This window comes from Coffea arabica, chromosome 7c, assembly GCF_036785885.1.
Source record: "Coffea arabica cultivar ET-39 chromosome 7c, Coffea Arabica ET-39 HiFi, whole genome shotgun sequence".
NCBI lineage: Eukaryota > Viridiplantae > Streptophyta > Magnoliopsida > Gentianales > Rubiaceae > Coffea > Coffea arabica.
Window position 1 is genome coordinate 31,145,107 of NC_092322.1, and position 17,038 is coordinate 31,162,144.

The following is a 17,038-nucleotide window of genomic DNA, read 5'->3' on the forward strand; positions in this document are numbered from 1 at the left end:
AACCTTTTATTTGTTGAAATTTGATTTTATCCCTTTTATTTGTTGAAATTTGATTTTATCCCACCACCATTTTATTTGTTGGATTTGGATTTTATCCCATCAATATTTTATTTGTTGGGTTTGGGTTTTATCCCTCCTGCCTATTTATTTGTTGGATTTGGGTTTCATCCCATAACTCTTTATTTGCTGGATTTGAGTTTCATCCCACAAACATATTATTTATTGGATTTGGATTTTATCCCACCAACCCTTTATTTATTGGGTTTGAATTTTACCTCACCAACTTTTATTTGTTAGGTATGTGTTTTATCCCACCAACCTTTTATTTGTTAGGTTTGAATTTTATCCTATCGACCGATTCAAATGTTTACTAATTTCAATCTTGTTTAAATGCTCATTTTGTTTGTTTTGATTCAGTTGCAACTGAAGTAGACAGGTAAGTAATTTGATATCTACATCTTTATCTTGAATTTCTTTGAAATTTAAATAAAGAGAGGCATGTTGTAGACACCAAATTTTTCTTAATTTCAAGTATGCTATTTTTTAACTTAAATTGCTTAAATGATTATTTTAATTTTTGATTTGTAGGTTTGTGCAAAAAAAAAAAATTTGTGACTACACGTGTGCAATTTCCCTTCTTGTAACGAACCAATAATAATACAAGATAGCTGAAAATTTTGGGCAGATTTTTGGATGGATTTTTCCTCCTTTTTTTTTTTTTAAGTTTTGGATTGTACAAGAACAACTCATGACATCCTAAATTCTATCTTTTAGTACCTACCAAAAATTGATCCAAGGGAGGGGAACGGGCACACAATTCTATTGGATCCTAACCATCAATTCTAGACTTTAGAATTTTTTGTTCCAAAAACTCCAACTCTCTCAAGAAAACCCCACACATTTTCTCGGTTCCCTTTTCACTCACTCTCACAATATAACCCCAAACAACACAAAAAAAACAGCCAACTCCCCTAACTCTCTCAAACTCTCCCTTTTTTCTCACACACACAAGTTTTTTTCACAAACTAAACAAACAAAGGAAACAAAAGGACGGTTACGGCTTGAAAAACTTTATCAAAATGTGAACCGAGGAACTACTACTTTCATTGAGGTATTTTCTAGCTTTTTAATCATATTACATGCATGTTTCATTGCTTATTTTTCTCTTGCTTTTGCTGGTTTGTTGTTGTGATTTTGGAAAAGTCATAGAACAAGATTAAGGGAAGATAAATGGGTTTTGTTTATGTATATAAATTGTTTGAACAAACGCCAAAGGAAAAAACCAAATTAAGTTAGGTTGTTTCTTATTCATTTAAAGTCATAGTTGCACTTTAGAATTCGAAAGGGTTGTTTTGGTGTGACTTTTACAAATTTTAGAGGTGATTAGAGTGGTTTTAAAAAAAAAAAAAAAACTGGGCTGTTTTTCAACAATTTAGTCACTTTTGGTTCGTTTTTTGTAAAAATTAAGGTCGGAAACGGATTCCATGCAAAAAATCAAGTGGGGAGGTATTTTGGTGAATTTTCATGATCGGAGAGATCGCCAGCGGCCCGCGATGGCGGCGCCGCCAGCTCTGAGGCTTCAATCTGCCGAAGAAGATCAAAGAAAGGAAAGAAGAAGAAGAGAAAGGAAAGAAAGAAAAAGAAGGAAAAAGAAAAGAAAGAAAAAAGAGGGAAAAGAGAAAAAATAAAGGGTTGGGTTTTTATCTAGGGTAAATTCCACCTTACCCCCCTGTGGTTTAGCGTTTTTTCACATAACCCCCCTATGGTTTCAAAAGCTATACATAACCCCCTCATGGTTTGGATTAAAGTGTCAAAGTAACAGAAATAGTCACTCGTAACGGAACTTCTAAAAATGTCGAAATTACCCTTATAAATACATGACACATTAACCCCCTATGATTTTTATATTTTACCATATAACCCCCTTATGGTTTAATACTTTACCATATAACCCCCTTATGCTTTTCAAAATATACACATAACCCCCTTGGTTAATACATAAATTTCAACCTTACATAACGGTATTTTTGACATTTTAGGTGACGCCGTTACGAGTGACCATTTCCGTTACTTTGACACTTTAATCCAAACCATGAGGGGGTTATGTATAGCTTTTGAAACCACAGGGGGGTTATGTGAAAAAACGCTAAACCACAGGGGGGTAAAGTGGAGTTTGCCCTTTTATCTATTTGTAGTTGAGTTTAAGAGTGGGCTGGTATTGTTTTTTTTACTTTGGGTTTTGTCTGGGCTTTAGAGTTAAGCCAAATATTTTTATAATATCTAAGTTTGTTTAAATTTCTTTAAGTTTGTTTGTTTGTTTGTTTTTTTGGATTAGATTGCGTCAATTTATTTGGGCTGAAGTGTTGCGGCCCAAAATACATAAAAATAGCCCAATGTTTGTTTTTTGTGAAATCAGAATCCACATTTTGCAATTCGGTCCTTGATTTTTCAAGTAATTTCACTGTGGCTCTAAATTTTTGAATTTCTTTCACTTAGATCCTTAATTTAATTGTACTTTGGTCCTTAAACTTTATCTTTTTATTCAATTTTGACCCCTAATTTTTTCAATAAGTATAATTTGACCTCAATAACTTTTCCAATTTTGCAATTAGGTCCCTTAGCTTGATTATTTCTTAATTACAATTGCTTATCTTCTTTAATTGTTAATCTTGCTTCATTTAAATATATTTAATTTACAAATTTTAGGGATTTTATGTTTATATTTTTTTATAATAATAAAGTGAATTTACTATATGTTTACATTTTCTTTTAAATTATTGTTTAAATTGGTGCCTTGACTACTTTATTGGATTTGGAGTATAAATAGGGCAATTATACCTCATTTAACCACTACTTCAGGGGAGGCATTTTCTATTATTATTTTAAGTTTCTTTGATGTGCTCCTATGTATTTTTTATGTGTGATTGCACATTTTGAGTGTTTTTTCTTTTATTTACTCATCTTATTCATTTTAAATTTTTATTTATTTTATTCAATTTTTGATGATTATTTGGGAGATATTTAAATACCAAATTGTAATAGATAGGTGTCTAAGAAACATATTTAGTTAGGCAATGTTATAGATAGATTTTATTTTTGCCAAGATTGTAATTGTTTAGATAAATGTAATAAATAGGTTTACGATTTCCAAAAATTCCCCTTCTAGATTGTACGTAGGGCTCCCAATGTAATAGTTAATTTTTGTTTGCTTGTATGCTCGTGTGCTCATGTGTTTATATGTTTATTCGCTTTCTTTAGGTTTTTTGCATCTAGATATTATGTCTATGTGTTATGTGTCTTATTTGTTTTATGTCTTTATTTGATTTAATTATGTTTTATTTATTTATAATAAATGCATGACGATATCACACTAGTCCAATACTAGTTGCGACCTTTCTTCTCGATTTCTCACTAGTCCAACGCTAGTGAGAGCTTGTAGAAATGGGTTAGTCCAATACTAGATCTTTTAGACCATTTTCACGCTAATTTCATGCTTTGGTGTGACATTTATTGCATTTCATGCATTTTTTCCTATTTTTAGGATATTTTTATCATTAGCATGATTTTTTCCTACTATTATTCTCTTATCCTCTATATGTTTGGACCATATCGTTTAGAATTGCATTTTATTTTAGGAAATTAGAAATAGGTTAGTCTATTTGGTTGACTAGGTTAGAAAAGTCATGCTTCAAATATGAAAAATGAACGAGTATGATTTTTTAACCTTAGTACGCTCTCATCCCCTCTGTAAGAAGAAAATTGAGTCACGAATTTTAGTTTTCCGTACCCGTTATACTACATTCCCCTCTCCTAGGTCATGTATATTTGCCTATATATTACAATTGCCTTTTTGTGTCTCATCTTTTGCATTTTTGTAACATCTTCAAAGAATCATTTTTGGGTATTACAATTAATGTGATTTGCACCAATTAAATTTTGAAAAGACATTTCATCTCTCTCAATACCCCCTAGATCTAGGTTTGCATTCATATAGAAACATCCAAATGTGATAAGTTTTATAAGTTAGATTAGGAAAAATTTCGATTAAACCTCGCAACTAACCTTTGTTAGGTTGAAAGGTACCTTAGATTTGAACCTATCAAATCTTTGCCTTTCCTTTTTTTAATCGTAACTCCCGAATTCTTTTCTTTTGTTTTCAAAGTCCTGGAGTTGTCTGAAAAGAGTTTTATCCATTTTTTATTTAAAATATATTTTTGGTGATTTGGTACACCTAAACTCAATATCAAATGGCGACTCTACTTTTTTTTTCTAAAAATCCTTTTAGACTATTATTTTGGACTCAAACCGTCACATTTTCTAAATCCTATTTTAGGCCCCTTTTTCTTTATTTATTTTCTAAAATAAAAAACTCATTTTAAATACCACTTTCTCTTTTATTTTTTTTTTCAAAAATGGGGCACTACATATCATTTTTTTCATTTTACCAAGGTGATTATCCTCTAATTGTTTACCATTTCTAAAAGTGATTGCATTCACATGTTCTCTAGGATTCACCTCGATTTTACTTGAAAATTCACCCGATTGTCTCAAATTAATAGAATTAGCAATATTACCTGCCCCTTGCATATCCCTAATCAAAATCATCATATTGTTCATGTTCATTTTAATATCATCAAATCTTTCTTTTGTATCATGAATATTGTTTTCAAATTTAGCCTCCAAAGTTGAAAATCGTGACTCAAGTGGTCTTGTTGGAAAACTGAGTGGATTGATAGATTTTTGAGAATTTGATTAGTCTCTCCACCCTAATTTTGGATGATTCTTCCAACCGGAGTTGTAAGTGTTTGAAAAAGGGTTATTTTGAAGCGGCCGATTATAGCTGTTAACATTATGAATTTGCTCCACATGAAAACAATTAGCACTATCATGATTACCATCACATATTGAACAATAAGCAACACTTACATGAGAATTTGAACAATTTTTTCCTTGTTTACTTAACAAACTCTCAACGTTATCCATTCGAGAATTAAACATGTTTTCTAATTTGGCACTTAAAAAATTGAGAGTGTCAATTTCATGTGTACCGGTTGCTCTTCTTGCATTAATTCTTTTATTTGCCTATTGATAGTTGTTAGGGGTCATTTCCTCTATTAAAATTTGAGCATGCTCAGTTGATTTTTTCATTAAAGCACTATCAACAACGGCATCTATGTTGATCTTGGTTGGGTAGTTGAATCCATTATAAAAAGTTTGAACAACCAACTAATTGGGGAGACCATGGCGGGGACATCTTCTTTGAAGATCTTTGAATCTCTCCCAATATTCATATAACGACTCGCTTTATATTAAGTAAAACCTATGATATCTATACATAGTTTAGCCATTTTTTCGAGAGAAAAATATATATTTAAGATTGTTTTTGTCAACTCACCTCAATAAGTGAAAGTATTAGGTGAATAAGAGTTAATCTATACCTTCACTTTATTACAGAGTAAAAAGGAAACAACTTTAACTTAATTGTGACAGGTGTCGGGCCTGTGTAATAATAAATATCTGCTCAAATAAAGTATGAATTTTGTATATAGTGGTAAGTAGGGTCGAATCCATAGGGACTGGGGGATTTTGTTTCTTCTAGAATTTAGAGTATCGGGGACTTTTATAAAAATATCAAATTAACTAATCAACTAAATAAAAGCAACTCACGAAAATAAATAGGAATTAATCAATAATAGATACGACTCTAGCTAAAGATGCAACATCTCAGACACGGTCCATTCAACTGATCATAGATACAAAGATAATTCAATTACTCATTAATAGATTGATTATAGTTGCCATACACACGATAAACAACCAATTTTTTCTTACTTTTTCGATAGCCAAGATACGATTGTTGATTTTTTTCCCTAATCAAGGAACAATTCTAGGTACGACCGTAGGATTTAATTCCTCAATTGCATTAAAAATTAGAAAAATCCAACTCTAACCAACAAACATGCTATGAGATTCGTTTAAATTAGATCATACATTTCCCTAACATGGGACCAATCACGCTAGTCGCCACTGGTAAAAATCAATTAAATAATTATGGATTTAATCAATTAATCTAGCCATAGAATATTAGGTTAATTCGAATATCGGACTCTTGACATTCAAATAACAAAACAATTATAAGAAGTTAAACTAGAAAATGTACAAATACCAATGAGTAAAAGAAATAAATAAAATTAATTCGATCTGACAGATGTTTGGAACCGTGACTTCAAATCGATCCTTGACTAGAAAAAGAAATTCAACTACTTTCTATTGAGAATAACCCACATAATTCCATTGATGAGAATTGCATGAAGTTCTACAATGAAAAGAACAAAACAAAGGGAAAGAAAAACGAAAGGAAGCCAAGCGGCCCTTGGTTGTAACTACTCACAATCCCATGTCTATTCTAATCCTTATTCTGTTTCCTATCAAGTCCTAATATTTCAGCCATCCATTGGCCAATCAAAAATAGAATTATAATTACAAAAGGAAATTTCTCCAACTAATGCTAATTGTTCCCTAATAAAATATCTAAAAAATGGTAATTTCCTAGTCTTCCGCCAATAATCGATGTAGACTGCATCTTGAATTGGGAAACTCTTGAAAAATCACCTCTTTTATCACTTTTTTCTCTACCTTCCTATAATTAGCACCAAATATCAAATATAAGTAGAATCTATCAATTAATACAATATTGGCTAAAATAAAAGGAAAAATAACCATAAATTGAATGACAATTTCATACCTTATCAATGTTTCCCACACCTTAACCATATTTGTCCTCTAGTATGAGAACAACAAATCATGCAATCAAATTCAAACAATGGCTATTGTTCGAATATTCTATTGCTAAGATACAATTAAAACGCATGTCAAACATTAGTAGCAAGTTTCAAGAAATATCTCTCCAATTAGCTTTCAAGATCAAGGACTCTTCCAATTTATGAGTAACTAATCTAAGAATATAAAATATTCAACTAACATCCATCATCAAAATGGTTCAACTATTAAGCAAAATCTCAATATTAAAACTCATAGATCAGCAAGCTAATGTAAACCATCTACAATCTCGTACGTTTTTTTTTTTGTTTTTTTTTTCATGCTTAGCACAACCCTCCTTTTTTTCTCAATTTGTTTTTCAAGGAAAATGCTTAGTTCTTAGCCATTCAAACCTTTTGACGCGAACTCCGACATCTATCAAATGAAGGAGCCCGATTACTCAACCCTCATCGCTTAAAATCACATACTCATAGCTATCGTCGCTTTTTGACGAGAAAGTCAACACTTGTGGTGAAAACTTCTAGTTACTAGTTAACGATAAGTAGCGGAGTATAGCCAAATACTATTCATAAATAAGCACCAAATTAAAATTAAAAACCACACAAATCCACTTCATTTCTTAAACATGGAGAACTAAAATTAATAGCTAAACCAATTTGCACAAAAAAATGCTAGACAAATATTTACAATACTTAGAGAAGTTAACCAAAAAACACAAAAGTCAACAAAATCTCAAATATTCATCAAAGAGACATCCTTAGATTTAACTATGTCATACTTAACACCTTAGAGTATAAAAAACTTAGCAATAGAAAATTTGAGACATCTAACCATTGTTATATCAGGAACAACCACAAATATGCACAAAGATACACAAAATTGGATAAAATTTGAAAAAGTAAAATAAAAAATTTCAACAAAATTGCCTACACTTGCACTTTTTCAATATATTACTCTCCCCCCACACCTAAATATTACATTATCCCTAATATAATAAATAAAGAATCAAAAGATGAAGTAAAAGAGATAACGAAACTTCCCTAAAAACTGAGGAGGCCAGCAGACAGCTACAGGTGACGAGCAAAAGATATGTAGAGTTCGATAGTGGCCAACCAATCATCCAGTTGATGAACTTATCCATGCAAGTGTAGCAACTTGGCATCGAGAGATGATGGTGGTGGAGGTGCGGATGTAGACGAAAATTGACAGATCATCGCTATCAACTTAAAAATTTCTGCTTTAATGGCTTGATGGCAAAGCTGATAAAATAAAGGTTATGATCGGCAGTCGAGAACGTCGGGTGGCTCACGATGGATGGGGAAGAATCGCGTGTGATGAGCAGCGATAACAGCAATCGATGGGCAGCGATGGAATTTGATGTCCTAAGGTTGCGGTCTTGTGGCTGGAAAAGGAAAGAAAGGAAGAAAAAGGAAAGAAAGAGAAGAAGAAAAGAGAAAGAAAGAAGAAAGAAAGAGAAAGAAAGAAAGAGAGAGAAAAAGAAAAGGGAAAAAGGAGAGGAAAAGGAAGAAAAAAGAAAGGAAATTTTTTTTTGATTTTTTTAACACTTTTCTAGGACAAGACGTGAGCACGTCCTGTTAGTAGAAACCCTTCTGACGATGAAATTGTTGAATTAAAAGTTACCACGTGCCCTTTTGACATAGGAACATCATAATAGTCTAGACACTTCTGATGATGAATTGGGAAATTAGCTCATTACCATGTGTCCTTCTGACACGGGCACGTCATGTTGGTGTAAATGCTTCTAATGGTGGAGTGTATTTATGCATTACCACGTGCCTTCAAGATGCAGGCATGTGAGGACCTGAAAATTTCTTTATTTTCTAGTCATTATTTTATTTTCTTGCATACCATTTCTATACCTTTCTTTGTTGTATTAACTTTTGAGTGATATTTATAAGGGAATTAAGTTATTAAGACTTTTTTCCTGTACAACTTAGTCTATGTGACGTTTGTAGTGTATATTGGACGTGGGACCCGCTAGTGTGATTAATTGTGAAGGTGTGTGTACTAATTTTGGTGGTTAAGAATAAGTTTTAGATAAGAAAAAAATGTGTGATTAGAAGTAATAATAATAAGTTAGTGAATTGTGTCGCGCCCCATTTTTATAAGAAAAATAAATTAGTTTAGGAAAATGAATCTTTGATTAATTTTGATTGAAAAATGAGTTTTTGATTTTTTAGAAAGTAAAGAAAAATATGGGTCTAAATGGGACATAAAAATGCGACGATTTTGACCCAAAATAACAATTTAAAAAGGGTTTTAATGAAAAAATCGGAGTCGCTACTTGGTATCAAGTTAAGGTTTACCAAGTCACCTAAAATTTTTTGAATAAAATTATAGAAAAACCCTTGTAAACGACTCCTAAGTCTACGAAAATCAGAGAAAGTGTTCGGGAGTCACATTTGATTAGAGGGAAGGCAAGGACGAAGTCCAAGGCACCCTCTCAATCTAGCCAAGGCTAATTGCGCGATTTAGTCAAAAATTTTCTTATTTTACCCTCAAGATTTATCACATTTGGATGTACTATATGAATGCATACCCTAGACCTAGGAGGGTGTCGGGGAGTCAAAATATCTCTTCAAAATTTAATTGGTGCCAATCACATTAATTGTAATGTCCAATAGTGACTCTTTGGAGAGGTCACGAATAATGCAAAAATATGAGATTCTAAGAAAAGAAAAGGAATAAAATAATATAAATACGAATATACATGACCTACAGGAATGCATTATGTCGGGTACGGGGGACTAATGTTCATGACTCAACTTTTCCTTTTATAGAGGGAATACGAGCGTGTTAAGGCTAAAAAGCCAAACTCATCCATATCCCATATTCAAGGGATTTTTCTTATCTAATAATGCAAATGTACTACCCTAACTCTAATTCTTAAATGAAATGCAAGTCTAATGTTATGTATCACACATAGGGATATATAAGGAAATTTGGGATAATGGGTGTACGTATAAAGGGAATATGGGAGGAAAAATACATATATAAGGGAAGTATGGGATAAGAGTTATATGTATAGGGGAAATATGCAAAAAATGACAAAAGACCCTAGAAAGTGAAAGATGTGCATGATGTGATGTAGTTATACAAACATGATCTAGCGTAGGAGGCCCCTAAGGGTCTAGCGTTGGACTAACCCATGTCTACAAATTCTCACTAGCATTGGACTAGTGAGAAAATCGGAACAAAGAGCCACAACTAGCGTTGGACTAATGTGGATTCGAGAAAGGGGGCCACAACTAGCGTTGAATTAGTGTGGTGACGACATGCATTTATTACAATCAAATAAATCATGTAAGACCTAATAAAATCACGTGATATCACATAAACACATAACACATAATCATGATATGTAGATGTAAGGCCTTAAGAAAGCAGTAACACATAGCACATAGGCATGCAAAAACACACAAGGCAAATAAAGCCCTAACTATTACATTTAGGGGGCCCTACTACAATCTAAAAGGGGAAAGGAATAAAAATAAATAAATAAACCCCTAACTATTACAATTTGGCATTTAAATGCCTTTCAAATAATTGAAATTGAACTAAAATAAATATCCAAAATTAAAACAAATAAAGCGAATAAATAAATAAATAAAATGAAAACATTCAAAAGGCATGCAACAAAATCACATAAGGGCACATAAAATCAATTAAAGTCAAAATAAGGGATAGAGTGTACCTCCCTTGAGTTGATGCCCTAATGAAATGAAATTATTTATTTACCCTCCAAAAACAAAGAAAAGGTCAAGGCATCACTTTAATTAACAAAAGAATCACATGAAATGAAAATAAACACGAAATTAAATCACTCAAAGCATTCAAATAAACTAAACAACCCATATTCATCAAATAAGGACCCAATTGAAAGAATTGTAAAAGTTTGAGGGATCAATTTATTATTAAAATTAAAGATTTAAGATTAAACCTACAGAACCAAAATGATAAAATTCACAAAAATAAGAGAAAAACCTATTTGCAACAAAAGTCCCTAATATTTAATTGTTATATCAAAAATCCAAATGAAACTACAAATCTAACGCTAATTATTAAACCTTCAGAAATTCATCCTAAAATTTATTAGAAATCTATCCAAAAATCATGTTAAGACATATTAAAAAGAAATGGCATGTTAAGGGGACACAATTGATCAAATTGGTCAATTAATTGGGCCAAGGTGGAATGAGGAGAAACATGTGGGGTTGAAATGCAATTTTTGGAAGATTTTCATGCATGCAAACCAAAGCCTTCGGCAAAAGCTGAAGTTGTTTTCCTTCTACCATTTCTGCTGGAATTTTTCATGCGCAAGCCTCTGCAATCCAATAAAAACTTTCGGCAAGCAAGATTCATGCAAAACTTTGATCCATCTCTAATTAGACATGGCTAAACATCTATTAACAAAGGAATTCTTGGAAGACTTTCATGCAAGTTGCATGCAAAAAATAAGCTTCTGCAACCGAAAGAATGTTTTTAAAACTTTTTCTCCTATGCTATTCAGTTTCAGCAGCCGCAAGCCACTCATGGTTCGTGAGGTAAAAGAACAATATCATGCCAAACCATTAACCCAATCACCTAGTTTTTGGTGAGCATGCACTTCTGGAACGAGGAGAGACAAATAACTCACGAAGGAATAAATAATAGTTCAGCAAGATGCAGACCAATTCACTTCAATCTTGCTGCAACTTACTCATGAAGCATGTTCATACAATCAACTTAAATCCAACCTACCAAGTGTAATGATTTTCCACCCACTGATGCCATTACCTTAAGATACATCCCAACAGATTTGAAAGTGCACAAAATGCAGCAAAGATGCATAAGGAAAGAAACTAAAAAACACAACAGACTTCGCGCAACTTCCTTTCTACAATTTCAGCATGTATATAAACATTTACACGCCCCAATGAAACATGTAGATACCTCACCCAATGCCCCAAAAAACTCCAACCCAACTTACTTTGAATCAAACAGCGAAATCATAATTTTAGTTACTGCCTTCACCCCCCCCCCCAAAGAAAATTTTACAAAAACTACGCTGCATTCATCTCGAATCAAAAACCAACATTGACTAAAATAACCAAATCTGATGAACTATACTTCTGGAACAAATCATACATAACATAGGCAATCAAAGGAAGTCTTGCCGACATTAGAAACTCCTACTTCGACACACCAAAAGGGAGCAGAAAAGAACTGCTGCAACAAGCTGAAAGCTTCGAGCTTGTTGCAGCTTTTTGCAATCTTGACTTCAGCCAAACAAAAAACCACAAATTCCATGAGCAAGTTTAAACAAAGGTTCATTTTTCGGAAAAAACTTTAACTGAACCCAAACAACCATAAACATAGCAAGGATAAACACAACTTACGGAGAGGAAATGCCAAAAAAACCTCTGATGCATCAAAATCACAGAAACTTATCATACGGACATGCAAATCTTTTGTGAGAAAGGAAAGTTGTGCAGTCTTTTAGGTTCATCGTTTCAAAGCACAAAAACCAGCAGCAAATAATACAAGATCTACGTCCACAGGCTTGCATTCTCCCTAAAACTAATTAAAGTAACAAAAGAAGAAACGATAGTTACCTCTGGACCGTGACGAAGGACAATGAACGTCAAATGTGTCGGATTTCAAGGAATCGCCTCACTTTCTTTGGATCTCTTTCACTCTCGTTGGTTTTTTGTTGCCTGGTTCTTCTCTTTTATGGCTCCTTAGTCTCCCGAGGAACTTCCTTCCTTTCCCGTAGGTTTCTTACCCACAGTTTTTTCAGATTTCACCAAGCTATCCTGATTTCTCTCCGTTGCTGTTTCTCCCTTTTCTTCCTCGGCCAGCCCCCAGCTCTCCTCTCGTTTTCCAATTTTCTTACTTTTTCTTTCTAGCCCTCAGCCATACCTACCTCTTTTGCTCTTGGTCTCCTCTCGTTCCTCCTCGCAAGCTCTCCCCGCAACCCTCTAGTTTTTGTTCTCTTTCCGTAGCTAGTTTCTTGCCCTAGCCGCCCAAACGAAGCTCTCTCCTTTCTTAGTTTTTCCTCTGCTTCTTTGTTGTTTTCGTTCCTCCACCGCCAGCTTTTTTTTTTCCTTTCCTTCCATTTTCCCGAAGCTTTTTTTTTTTTTTTTTTTTGTCGAAACGATAAGATGATCTCATTACTTTAATGGTAAAAAAAAAATTACAAGTACGAGCAACAGCTCGATCGAAACTCTACAAACTAGTGTTCTTTCTTGCCCCCCTATTTTCTTTCTTTTTCATCCGCTGCCCCCTTCTCGTGGCCTTTTTCCCTTTTTCCGGTCCTCCCCAATCCTTTTTTTTTATTTTTCTTTCCCCAAAAATTCTCAAACCCACCAAGTGTCTAGACACCTTACCTTCTAGGTGTTGTGTTGTCAAACAAAATAAAAGGGACACTTGTCCCTATTGCATGTATCCCATTTGTCATTTTTCTTGATTTGATTTTTTCTTTATTTTTTCAAAATTTAGTGTTTAAAAAATGCTTTTAAAAGAAAAGAAAATGATGAATTTTAATGTACCAAAAATAAGAATAAACACCAATTACTATTTGCAACCTTAAAAAAAATAAAATAATAAATATGAAACAAGAATAAATAATAATAAAAATAAAATTGATTTAAATAAACAAAGCTAAAATTGAATGAATAAAGCTAAGTAAATAAAGTATAAAATTGAATTAATGAAATTTTTGGTGTCTACAAATTGTAAATGAAAACCCTATTACACACGATTTAAGGAAAATCGATTTGAACCGACGTGTACCGTTCGCTACCGATTGAATACACCACTTGACCACCACTTTATTACCTTAATCCTCTTCTTATTATTTCATAAATATCAGCCCTTAAATATCCTAGAGAGAGAGCCAAAATTATTGACCAAAAAGAAAGGAAAAAGAAGAAAAAATATGACTTCCAATCAAAGTGTGACACTTGTTAAATTTAGACCCAAATCAATTCCTACCTTCTTATTTTTTTGGAGCTTCATTTCAGCCTTCATTTCTGCACACTTGGGCGTGAGTTGAAAAGAGAAAAGAGAGGAAGGAAAGTTAGCAACTTCATCTTGAATCCATCTTGTTTGAGTTGGAATCCAAAATCCAAATCGATTAAATTTTCATTTTAGTACTTAGGAAGCTTTGTGTGGTAAAAGTTATGGAAGAAAATGGTGTGGTTCTCACCTACAAGCACTCTTTGGAAGGTATCTTGGTTGTCTTCCCTTTTTCTCTTTTTAATCTTGCTAAAGTTTGGATAAAAACTCTTAATCTTGGGTTATACTGGTTAATTAGTGAATTGTGCAAATATGATGGAATGTTTAGCTAGGGTTTACATTTTCAGCTTTGATTATGGTTATTTACCTAGTAATTGATGTTATTGACCTAGTAATTGATGGTTTTAATGATAGGGTACTTGTTAGATATGAATTTCTAGAATAAAAGTTCAAATTTCCAGCTTTAAGGTTGAAACTGCCCTGTTATTGATCTGTATGTACGTCCATGTTAGAGGCCGAATCAGGCTTAGGTCAAAACATGACAGTTGTAGGAAATGGTGTTAAATAGCTGCCTGAAAAATTTCAACTCAATTGGAGCACCGTAGCATGTGAAATGATAAAAATACCCTTGAGTGCCCAATGTACTGTTTTGCGGACAGTTTTTTGTTTTCCTCTGAGATGTCACATTTTGATATCGAAATGCATTAATTGGATGTTGATGTCTTCATAAGAAATTTAGTTCTCTGTTTTAGCTTCGAAACGATATAAAGTACCCCAATCCGATAAGCGTAGGTTCGGTTGTGACCGAAACGCCAAGAGATGTCAAACCTGTTATTTTGTTATTTGTCTTGAACATTAGTTCTGGTCGCATTGCTAGTATTGTTTTGTAATTGAATGACATGGAACCTAGTGAAAGGCTATTGTAGTAAGATTATTTGTGTGTGATTCTGGGGCTGAATTGAAGAAAATAATGAAGTCATAAATGGCTGGAATATAGGTAAATACAAAGGACGTGCTGCCCAAATTTTCACTCGAGAGCCAGTTGGATGTACTCGCGACTTGAGCGAATGTTTTATGATTGTTCATTTTTTAAGACCAACTACTATCTTTTTACTCCAACGCCACATTGTTATTTCTTTTCCCTAGTAGTTAACTTGACTAAGCATACGACTTGTAGTTGAGCCTCATTTGTGCATTCCGTTCCTGGGTTTGTCGATAAGGAAACCATAATTTTTTTTACCTTGGTTGTTGTTAGGACGTGACGGTGATCAAAGCCATCCTTTGGGAGAAAACTTTTGAAGTTATCTTTGCTTGAACTGGTGAGTGTACCACTCCCCTGATTTGTCACTTAACTAGTTGCTTTATACTTGAAATCTGTGACTTGAATGACTATGAACTCTGTTTATTCTGAATGAGACGAGGGTGTATTTTATTACACTCGTTCTCTTGCCTGTATGATCGTTTACTGTGTGAATTTGAATATGTTATCTGTGTCTGTTCTAACGTCATTTGGAGGCTTGTATCCAACGACCCTTCTGTGACCTCTGAGCTCAAATCCTGTGGCTAGTTACTCAAGTCGAGTCGGCAAGGGTTTGATCGATTAGATAACGAGCCACAGTAGTCTGTTTCTGGAAAATCTTTGGGTATTAGAGACTTTGGATTTCCGGTATACTCGAGTATTGCTACCTCTGTTTTGTATGTGGTGTTCGGACCCGGCCAGGGGTATGTTCGGTGGACGGAATTTGATGTCAAGTGAGGTCTACGGTCATGTTTGTGTCTTCAAACGTTGTCAGAGCATCAACGAGTTGGGATCAAATACTCCAATAGGAATTTTGGCTCCTGAGAGCCATCTGTATCCCTTCTATTGAGGTGTTTGTTCATTTTCTTGTATGTTGTGTATATGTGCCTTAAGAGTGAAATGTCATAATTCTTGACTACTTGTACTTGTGGTAATTCATTGAGCGTAAGCTCACCCCATTCCCGTTATCTTTGTTTTCCTTACAGGGTTCAATATTTTGAGAGTTATAATTTTTAAAGAAAGAGTCGAGTTAGTGTAGACATTCTTTTGATCATGCTCCTCTGTAATCGAAACCCTAATTGTAATTTTGTATATGTATGGTTACTATGGCTTGTATTTCAAGTTAACTTGTTGAAAACTCTAATGTATATATGTATATAAGTGGTTAATCAAGGGTTTCAAGCGTATTCATATGAAATTGTATGTTTCTATGGTTATGTGAACTTTCTTGTATCCATTGGGAAAATCGAACGAGTGCAAAGCTTGAACGAGAAAGAAAAAAATTTGGTCGGATTTTGACGTGGCCGCAGTCCTTTGTGTTTTTGGATGATTCGTTTTCCCGAAGTTCGTTGAACCGTTTGGTAAGGTTTATGAATGATTTGATCCGTAGTCCTGACGAGAGTTGGGCAGGTGGTCCGCCAACCCTTTGGTTCGCCTTAGGAGGAGGTGGGGCCGTCACAGATGGTATCAGAGCTGTTTCACATGGTCTCTGCACAGAGTAAGTTTGGGCCGAGTGGTGTTATGGTCCTGATATGGTGAATGAGTGTAAAGGACTAAGTGCTCTTTTGCGCATAAGCTATGGATCGTGAAATGTTATAGGTTTCAAACATTTATCATGGTACTTGGAGATAATAGATATGTATATTAGGTAGGAATCTCAAATGTAGATGATTTACTTTTAGGACTGGCCAGTTCAAGTTGTAAATTATCTTAGTTTGGATTTTTGTACCTAAATACTAAAGATGAAAGCCTAAATTAGAAATGATTTGGGCGAGTTAGAACTTTGATTCTACGAAATTTCATGTGATGTGTTAAGGTATCATTAAGTATGATTAACCCTGTCTACGATATAAACTGCGTTATTCTTGTTGGTTACGGACAGAGCTCCTAGAGAGGGAAACACACCTAGTTCTACCCATGAGGGAGAGTTCGTTAGCTCGATTGGGAATTAGGTTAGACCTCCTGTAAGCCATGTTTGATTCCATGCGAGGGGCAGTTAGGAAAGCTCAGATGATTTTGTACTTCTGGCCTAGTTTCTATATTGTACTTTTGAATGACCCCCTATTTTCATGAGATTACTTTTGTTTGTGTCTGACTGTTACTGTGTGATATATATGCTAAAGTTGTGTTAACTGTTTGATTTTTGACTTGTGTGTATTGTTGTAACTTGTCCATGCATTTATCTCTCTTTCATATTACCTTCGCGCTTCGACCTTAGAT

At 33.8% G+C, this 17,038-nt stretch overlaps 1 long non-coding RNA gene across 1 annotated transcript; it reads left to right on the plus strand.

Annotated features, from left to right (window-relative positions):
* Window positions 1–709: 709 nt before the first annotated feature.
* Window positions 710–2,249, plus strand: LOC140010193 (uncharacterized). The gene is made up of 2 exons (XR_011817456.1): window positions 710–1,111; window positions 1,469–2,249. It is a non-coding gene; the product is annotated as an uncharacterized lncRNA (long non-coding RNA).
* The last annotated feature ends 14,789 nt before the right edge of the window (window positions 2,250–17,038 follow it).